Here is a 9579-nt window from a genome sequence, read left to right as displayed (position 1 = left end):
CATCAGCCCGCGAATGTAACAAAACAATTATCTGCCTCATGACCCCTTCCAAAGCGTTCCCCCTTATCAATTCTGCGTCCTACTTCTCAGCACTAAAATTCAAAGAAGTGACCTTGCCCTTTGGGTCAACCTTACCAACTTCTCCTAAACGGGCTTTGTAAAGTTGTGAAACAAGCTTTGGAGAAAGATACAAGTCCCACATTCTCCCAGGCCATGGAGATCTCAAAGATTGTTTCTCAGGCCCCCTCTTACTTTAATATAATCCTGGCATTAAAAAAAAAAAAAAAAAAAGACTAAATCTTGGTTTTAAGCAGAACTGGTACTACAGTAATAAACTTTCTGGGCAGGAGATTAGCTCTCCCTTGTGAGACTGACCCAAGATATTTTGCCAGGTGAAAGCCAGCCTGTCACAGAAATCCTAAATCCACTGTCCAGCCCCAGTGTGTGTGTATGTAGGGGGGGGGGGGACACAACCCCTTCCCGTTCCTAAGAGGCACTTAGATTTTCATACATAAATTATTGATAAAGTTAATTAAGTTTGATTGCATAAGCATTACTTCTAAAAATTTGAGGTTTATCTAAATATAGTGATGCAGAGAAATCGTTAAGACAGTATTCAATGTAAAAAGAAACAGATTCAAACTGTGTACAAATCCATGTATAAAAAGAAAATGATTATGTGTAAGTAAGTATAAACATGTACACAAGTGTCTAGGAAAGGTTCCAGAAGGTGCTGAGTCCCAGCTCTGGAAAAGGAGAAGGGTATCTTTTCCAACCTACCTCGAGCTCTGTTGTTTAAATTTTTTTTTTACAAGAAAGTATTTCTGTATTATTTGACAAATAAAAATAAAATCTACAGGCCAATGGAAAGACAATCAGGAGAAGGGTGAATATATGAAAACAAATCACACTCCATAGTTCCCGAATGTTTAATCAGAGATGATTTTCCACTAATAATCTTGTGATGACCAAATTGCTCCATGAGGATGCATTTCTGCCTGCCACGTTAGAAGCAGCTGTTTCCTATCATTCATTATCTGTTTCCTCCAAGGCTGTGAAAACTGAAAGGCAGTTGTGTCTGGTTCCAGGAGCTGAACATGCAAAGCTGCATCCACACCTTCATCCCAACGGCATCTTGGACAAAGGACAGGAAGTCTCCAAACAGAGCCTGCTGTCTTTCCAATTCTGAGTCTAACCAAAGCATTCTCCCCAAACCTTCCTCCTGATCACACCTAAGCCACTGGGCCTCCAGGTATCACATAACCCACACTAGCCACAGTCTGTTCACAGTCACACCAGCCATCACATCCAAAGACATTTAACGTTCTTTAACCTGTAAGAAAACGGAAGATCACTGATGCTTTTGGCAACCTCTTTCCATTCTGAATCAGGCTGGAGAAGCAACAGCATGACAACATCCAGTGAGTTCTGCAACTTGTCAGTATGCCACGTGTGACCAGCTTCACTGCCCAGTACTACCGATGGGCAGAATCCTCTTAGTTTTCTAAATCACTTCACCTAGAAGTCCCGTACCCTCACCCTTCATCTGGCTGGCAAATTCCCCTTTGTCCTCTAAAACCATCCTCAAGCAACTGTCTTTAAAAAAAAAAAAAAAGAAAGAAAGAAAGAGAAAGAAAAAAAAGCTGTGTGCGGTGGCTTATGCCTGTAATCCCAGCACTTTGGGAGGCCAAAGTGGGCAGATTGCCTGAGGTCAGGAGTTCTAGACTATCCTGGTCAACACGATGAAACCCCGTCTCTACTAAAAATACAAAAATTAGCCAGGCATGGTGGCAGTCATCTGTAAGCCCAGCTACTCGGGAGGCTGAGGCTGAGGCCAGAGAATCACTTGAACCCAGGAGGTGGAGGTTGCAGTGAGTTGAGATCACACCACTGCACTCTAGCCTGGGCAATAGAGCAAGACTCCATCTCAAAAAACAACAGCTTTACTGCTCCTTGTAGAACATGGCCAACTCATTTCTCCTGGTAGACTGAATACTCCTCACCACTGGATCCCCAAAACCCAACAATGAGTCTGGTCTACCACACAGGAGATTAATAAGGCTTCTTGATTGGGACTGTACTACAGAACAGGAAAAAGGCCAGGATGTGCCATGGTACTGCTGGTGTGTGGGACCTACAAAGCCATAAGTTTTATGGGATTTGAGGAAAGCGGGGGCCAATGAGGGCAAGGTGGGAAAATAGTATAATCAGAAACCTTCTGAACTGGGAGTCTAGAGAATTCAGTTCTGATCCAAGTCCTGCCACATAAATCTCTGGGCCACAATGTCATTAACAATTAAGTGATTTACTCACAGAAAAGAATATGCATTTGGACTGAATGATCGAAAGTCATTATCAACCCTCAAAACTATAGTTAATGATGGAACAAAAAAACATGGAATCCATAGTGCTGAAACCACAGTCCTAGGAAAAATGCCCACTCTTGTTATATACCCAACAGAAGTCAAGAAACATCTCAATATGCCTAAGAAACAGGCTGTCGTGCAGTTCACCAACGTGAATCTGAGCACTGTCTCATACCCAGTATTTTTTCACTATAAGGATACTCCAGGTGGACAGATCACAAGGTCAGGAGTTCAAGACCAGCCTGGCCAACATGGTGAAACCCCATCTCTACTAAAAATACAAAAAATTAGCTGGTGTGGTGGCACACGCCTGTAATCCCAGCTACTAGGGAGGCAGAAGCAGGAGAATTGCTTAAATCCAGCAGGTGGAGGTTGCAGTGAGCCGAGATCGTGCCATTGCTCTCCAGACGGGGTGACAGAACGAGACTCCATCTCAAAAAAAAAAAAAAAAAAGATACTCCTTGTCTCCATCATCTTAAACCTAAATATGATTTTCCCCTACCCCCTCCCCCAAAGAAAATGAAGAAATACTTGAAAATAAAAATCAACTGTTACCATCTTGATGGAGGCAAAGCTTCTTTAACCAGCACAGGAACACTGATAGTCCAGGCTGGGTATTAAGGCCTGAAAACTTGAATTAGCCACACAGATCTGGTAGCTGCTACTGACCTCCCTGCCTCAGGCCTTTGGAGAGGTGGTTTTTAGCTTGAGTCATCACCACTGCTTTCTCAGACAGCAAGCCTGCCAATTCCACTGAAGGCAGAGTTGCCAGTTAGCTTGGATTTTAAACTTCTCTTTATGGGAATATTTGGTGAATTTTTTCAACTTTTAAGTTCAATGTACAAGTTTGAAGATTGACAGCATCTAAAATATGCTGTCCATGAATCCATTAATTATGAATCACTTCTCCCTATACAGCGTTCCCAACCTATATTGTTTGGGAGGAGGAAGATTGGTCTAGAGAGGTTACAAATATCTTTTGAAAAGTATTACTCAACACACAAAAATTAGACAAATATTAACTTGGAAACTGATCTAGAAGAAATTATATGTGTTTCTAAAGGGTTGGAAAGGGGCTTCTTTGGCTCATACAGATTTTTCCACTTTTAAAAGAACTTTTCTACGTTAATCACTTACTAAAGCTCGGTTCCAGAAACAGGCACACACCGAATAAAATATAGAAACATTTTTTCCCCCGGCTCAAAGATGCCTTACAAAAAAGTCTCCTTCATCTATAAAAAGGCAAATCAGGTCAACTTTTAAGTTTTTTATTTAACACCCCGCATTTCCCATAATGCATCGGGTATCTGCTCTTTAGCAGCCTGATTCACGTCACTCTGGGTTACTACCTGCAAGGCACCTCTTTGACACCTGTGGGCATCATTCTTTCTCCCTTTTGCACAGGCAATCTAAAAGTCCCTTGAGAAGTTTGAGACTTTCTGTGATTTGGAGACTGAGCAAGCAACTGTAGTGACTAAGGAACAGGGGTAGTCACCCTCCCAATGGTGGCTTCTGTAAGATCTGCTCCTGTAAGTTACTCCCACAGTGCTTACAGGATTATATTATTTCAAAATAACTTCCTGGCTCTCAAGAAGAACAGGGCTGGTTTCCTTAATTGGGGTTGGCATGACAAAACACCTTCCATCTGGGGCTGTTCTGCCAGGACAATAACTCAGCAGCACACATACTATATCATGGACACACCCATGTATTACTGTCACACCCACCAGTTATCAAAAGCCTCAGTAAAGCAGGAAATGTAGTAAGTCTTGGGCATTAACTGTGATAAAACAAGAGATTTGGCCTTCAAGGCCATGCCTTTGTGGCTGCCTCCCCTCTGCCATGTAATGCCTACTGTACACATTGCTATCACCAGCCTCAGGTCTCCTTATGCTAGCAGAAGAACCAAGGAAAGACATTTGAGAAATCATTTACCATCACCCCTCCACAGCATGACATTTAAAAAGGTACAACTGTCTTTTTTTCTTTTCTTTTTTTTTGAGACGGAGTTTGCACTGTCACCGGGATGGAGTGTGTAATGGTGCAATCTCTGCTCACTGCAACCTCCCCTTCCTGGGTTCACACGATTCTCCTGCCTCAGCCTCCTGAGTAGCTGGGGTTATACGTGCACACCATCACACCTAGCTAATTTTTTGTATTTTTAGTAGAGACAGGGTTTCACTATGTTGACCAGGCTGGTCTTGAACTCCTGACCTCAGGTGATTCACCCACCTCGGGCCCCCAAAGGGCTAGGATTACAGTTGTGAGCTACCATGCCCAGTCATCTTTCTCTTTTTAAAATATTTTTTAATTAAAATTTTTATTTATTTATTTTTTTAAGACAGAGTCTCACTCTGTCACCCAGGCTGTAGTACAGTGGCACGATCTCAGCTCACTGCAATCTCCGCCTCCTGGGTTCAAGCAACTCTCCTGCCTCAGCCTCCCAAGTAGCTGGGACTACAGTCGACTGCCACCATGCCCAGCTAATTTTTTTATATTTTTAATAGAGATAGGGTTTCACCATGTTTGCCAGAATGGTCTCGATCTCCTGACCTCATGATCCGCCCGCCTCGGCCTCCCAAAGTGCTGGGATTACAGGCATGAGCCACCTTGCCCGGACAATTTTTAGCTTTATTAAGTTAAAATAGAGACAGGGATCCCACTTTGTTGCCCAGGCTGTTCTCGAACTCATGGGCTCAAGCAATTCTCCTGCCTCAGGCTCCCAAAGTGTTAGGATTGCAGGCATGAGCCACTGTGCCCGGCCTTCTCCTCTTTTCATTTTTCGTTTTTTTTTGAGACGAAGTCTCGCTCTGTCGTCTGGCTGGAATGCAGTGGTGGGATCTCAGCTCACTGCAACCTCCGCCTCCCAGGTTTAAGCAATTCTCCTGCCTCAGCCTCCCAACTAGCTGGGACTACAGGCACACCACCACACCCAGCCAGTTTTCCTATTTTTAGTTTCAACACCAGTTCCTATTAACACACTGCACAAAAGACATGGGGTCCAGTGTTCTCCTTACCATTCCTCTCACCAGTGAGTAATTTACTAATTATAAAAGGCAGAGTATCTTCCTTTGAGATTGAAACTATCCTGTTGGGAGATGTGAACTTTTTTTTCCAAGATATGCCTGAGTTCTATGCAACAAAAATAGCACCTGGTGTTTTATTAAGCCCTTAAAATATGGCTGATATGATAAATGCTTCACTCACATTATCTCCTTTAGCCCTGAAAACAAATCCTGAAAGTTTAGTAACCACATGATTCCAAGTTTAAAGGTGAACTAGTTGACTAAACAATGTAGGTAAATTGGCCAACATCAGGCAACCATGAGGGGCAGTGAAGGATCCAAACTCAGCAGTTCCTGCCTGGCTCTCCAGTACTGTGTCACCCTGCAGCAGCCACAGTGTTTCAGAATGAGGAACAGCCCACCCACAAACACACTGATTTATCCAGCCCCAACAGAGACAAAAGGAGGCTGTGAATGAATGGATACATGAACACATGTTCTCTCCAGGCAAAATCCCTAAAAGTAAAACAATTACTCTCTATTGCAGGCAATTACCTACAGGCATGTGCTTCCACCTTCACCCAAAACAGACACACTGAAGCCAGAGCCATGGTTTTTAGACTGATTCCAACTTTGTTGGACAGACTTCTGGATTTTACCTTTTCCCTGTCAAATATTAACCAAAGATCTTTATTGTCAGGGCCACAATTTGAATAAACAGACACCAACCTGGACCATCTCAACGACAAATGTTAACAGTACTATCACTTCGCTTTGAGATTAAAAAAAAAAAATCATTTTTAAAAGTGATAAAGGGCACTTGCTCACACCTGTAATCCCAGCACTTTGGGAGGTGGAGGTGGGCAAATCACAAGGTCAGGAGTTCGAGACCAGTAGACCAGTCAGGCCAACATAGTGAAACCCTGTCTCTACTAAAAATAGAAAAAATTAGCCGGGTGTGATGACATGCGCCTGTAATCCCAGCCACTCGGGAGGCTGGGGCAGGAGAATCCTGTGAATCCAGGAGGCAGAGGTTGCAGTGAGCCAAGATCACGCCATTGCACTCCAGCCCGGGTTTCAGTGCAAGACTCCATCTCAAAACAAAATAAATAAAAGAGGAAAAAAAGATGTTAACTACATGAAACAAAAAACAAACCAAACAACTCTAATCTTTGCATCTTATCAACAGTATGCCACTTTCACTATAATGTGGGACCTGTAAAGCACAAACAAAACCAACAATAACAACTTAAGACCTAAACTGTGTCATCTGCTTTTGTAAGAAAACTACGGTAGTCTTATAATGTTTTCATAATGTTATAGTTACATAATTACCACCAAAGGTGATAATTACCAAACTTAACTCACAAAATTGATGTGAGATCTTTTGATGACAATTAAGTCATTATAACAGACTGATTCCACATCATTTACCGCTCCCAGGAAGCCTACCACAGTTACGTTTAGCAAGGCAGATTCTGCTTAAGGTTTCTTCCTGAATTCCTAAGGTTGCTTGTGGACGTGTGTACTTTTTTATTTCTTTGTTATTAGTTACCCTTAGGAAATGTTCCTTTTCTCCTTGATTCATTAGACCATGATTTTAGGAGATGGAATTTCTACAGCACAACTGAAACATTACCTATCAAGTTAAAGTTCATTTTTAAATATGAAAATATGAAAAAGATACTAATATGCATGCTATCTTAATGAAATATTTTTTCAATACTCATTCTAGGGATGGAACTGTTTAAAAGATAAAAGAAGGGAAATAAGAACACCCTCAGGTTGTGAAAACAAGACCACTGATACCAAAAAAATGTTACAAAACAGAATTTCAAATTGCGAAAATATACAGATGAAGATGCTAAATTCAAAGTTAAAATACAGCTATTCATGTCCTCCAAGAGCTCATATATTCAGAAATCATGACTGGGGGCTGGTGACGGGAGCAGAAAAACTGGGGCTATTTTTTAAAAAGGTAACTATTAAAAACTTAAAATATACCTTGTTAAATTACTTGCAAATCACATTCCACTGAATTCTAACTTTGGACTGTTGAAAATGGAAGTTTTCCCAGACCTGAGCGTGCCTTTAACCCCGGGAATGATGGGACAATCTCAACCACAGTAACAATCTGGAAAACACACAAAGGGGAGGGCGGGCAGCCACACCCATCAGAGGTCGGTGGGGTCTTTCGGGTTTTGGCTTGTTATTTTTAATCCTGCCTAATCAATTCCCACTCATTTCAAGTATTGTGTTCTTACAGGGTTCAGGAACACAGAAATAAATACCCACATGGCTGCTTCTGGATCCGATATAACCAATGTATGATTCCCCTGGGCCTGTGTCTGAGATGCTCACTGTATGTATTTTCAAGATTTCGGTGTGAAGTCACTCTATTGCTGCTGGGCGCGGTGGCTCATGCCTGTAATTCCAGCACTTTGGGAGGCCAAAGTGGGCAGGTCCTTTGAGGTCAGGAATTTGAGACCAGCCTGGGTAACATGGTGAAACCCCATCTCAACTAAAAATACAAAAATTAGCCTGGTGTGGTGGTGCACACCTGTAGTCCCAGCTACTTGGGAGGCTGAGGCAGAAGAATCACTTGAACCTGGGAGGTAGGGTTTGCAGTGAGCCGAGATCCCACCACTGCTGTCCAGCTGGGGTGACAGAGCGAGAATCCGTCTTAAAAAAAAAAAAAAAAAAGTCCCTCTGTTGTATATCAGCATATGGGTATAAATACCAGGTATAGTGAAATTGGAGGGAGGGCAGTGTTGTGTTGGAAATACTGGACTATACTGTTTATCTTACATGTACCCTTCTTTGGGGGCACGGAGTGGTGGAATCCTAACCCTTAGATAATTGATATTTCTGACCACTTCCAGAGAAAAAATTCCAAGAAATGCTATGCTTTGGCTGATCCCACTAGAGTGGGAAGTCTCTGAACATATAAAGACTAAATTACATACTGAGCTAGAAACAATTACTAATCGGTCATCAGCACCGGGCAGCAGATCACAGGTGATAACGCAGAAAACACCCACAGCTCAAGGTGTGACCTCTGGGAAACACTCCCCTCCAAACTTCCGCAGTCCGCGCTCCTCCGCGTTCCCCTGCCCCCTCCCCTCCTCTCCGTTCATCACCGCTCGCCTTTCCTTTCCCACTTTTTTTTCAGCTTAGGTCAACGGGTTAGTAGTTATTCTGCCTTTAATGAAGAGTTTTTCATGTTTTCTTATGCTTAAAGTCAGCTCAGTTTTATATTTCACATATCAAAGGAAATAAATATCCAGTAAGTCAAGTTCCTTTCTGCACAGGGCGTTTAAGTGACATTTCCCCTGGAGATCCAGGAGCTTCCACTACAGTAAGTAGGGTGACTGGGCCACTCCAGGTCTAAAACCCAGTTACTGCTACATCCCATTAAAGTGAGGACAGTGCCTGCCTGATAGAATTCTGAATCAAATCATAAGCCCTAAAACATAAATACACATATATGTGTATTTATACGTATATATCTAAGCATATACGTTGACATGCATAAGCATCATATGTATTTATGTATTATTCATGTATATATGTTATATATAATACTTGTATGTATATGGGCATCGTGTGTGTATATATGTGTACAATGTATCTAATATGTATAATGTATCTATTATGTGTGTACATACGCAATACATATATACAAATACACACACACTCAGTTCCTCTGCAAAGGAAGGCCATTAAAAATCTTCATTCCTTCCTTGGATCCCACGTGCTTGGAGCCTTGGAGAGGGCCTTGGTGATCTAGCACCCCACTCCCGACTCTCCACCCTCATCTATTTCCATTCACCTCACAATAGATTTAGCACCATCGACTTCTTTCAGTGGCTGACAAACGTCAAAATGCCATGCTGTCTCTTGCCTCCCAGTTTTCTGCCAAGAACATTCTCCTGCCCTAGACCTAACTACCTCATGCTCATCCTACAGGTTCAATTTAAATGTCTCTTCCTCCAGGAAGCCCTCTCTTGCAGTGCCCATTCATATCTGTGTGAGATACTCCTCCTCTGCACTTCTATGATGCCCTGCAGCCTAAATGCCTGTTGATTTGTCTGTATTCCACTTAACTGAAGGTGCCAAACAAACAGGGCCCCTGTCTTATTCACTGCCCCTAGAAAAGAACCTGACAAATGGTAGGTACTCAATAAACAGTTGGTGAATTCTATTTC

The 9579-nt window shown here is 42.4% G+C and overlaps 1 protein-coding gene across 3 annotated transcripts in view; it reads right to left on the bottom strand.

Annotated features, from left to right (window-relative positions):
• Positions 1 to 9579, bottom strand: part of CNKSR3 (CNKSR family member 3) — a 108257-nt gene that overhangs the window by 78145 nt on the left and 20533 nt on the right. The window lies entirely within an intron of this gene.

The sequence above is a fragment of the Sapajus apella genome, unplaced genomic scaffold (assembly GCF_009761245.1).
Source record: "Sapajus apella isolate SASKATOON/1434 unplaced genomic scaffold, GSC_monkey_1.0 scaffold105, whole genome shotgun sequence".
NCBI classification, from domain to species: domain Eukaryota; kingdom Metazoa; phylum Chordata; class Mammalia; order Primates; family Cebidae; genus Sapajus; species Sapajus apella.
This window is presented reverse-complemented; position numbering and strand designations above follow the sequence as displayed.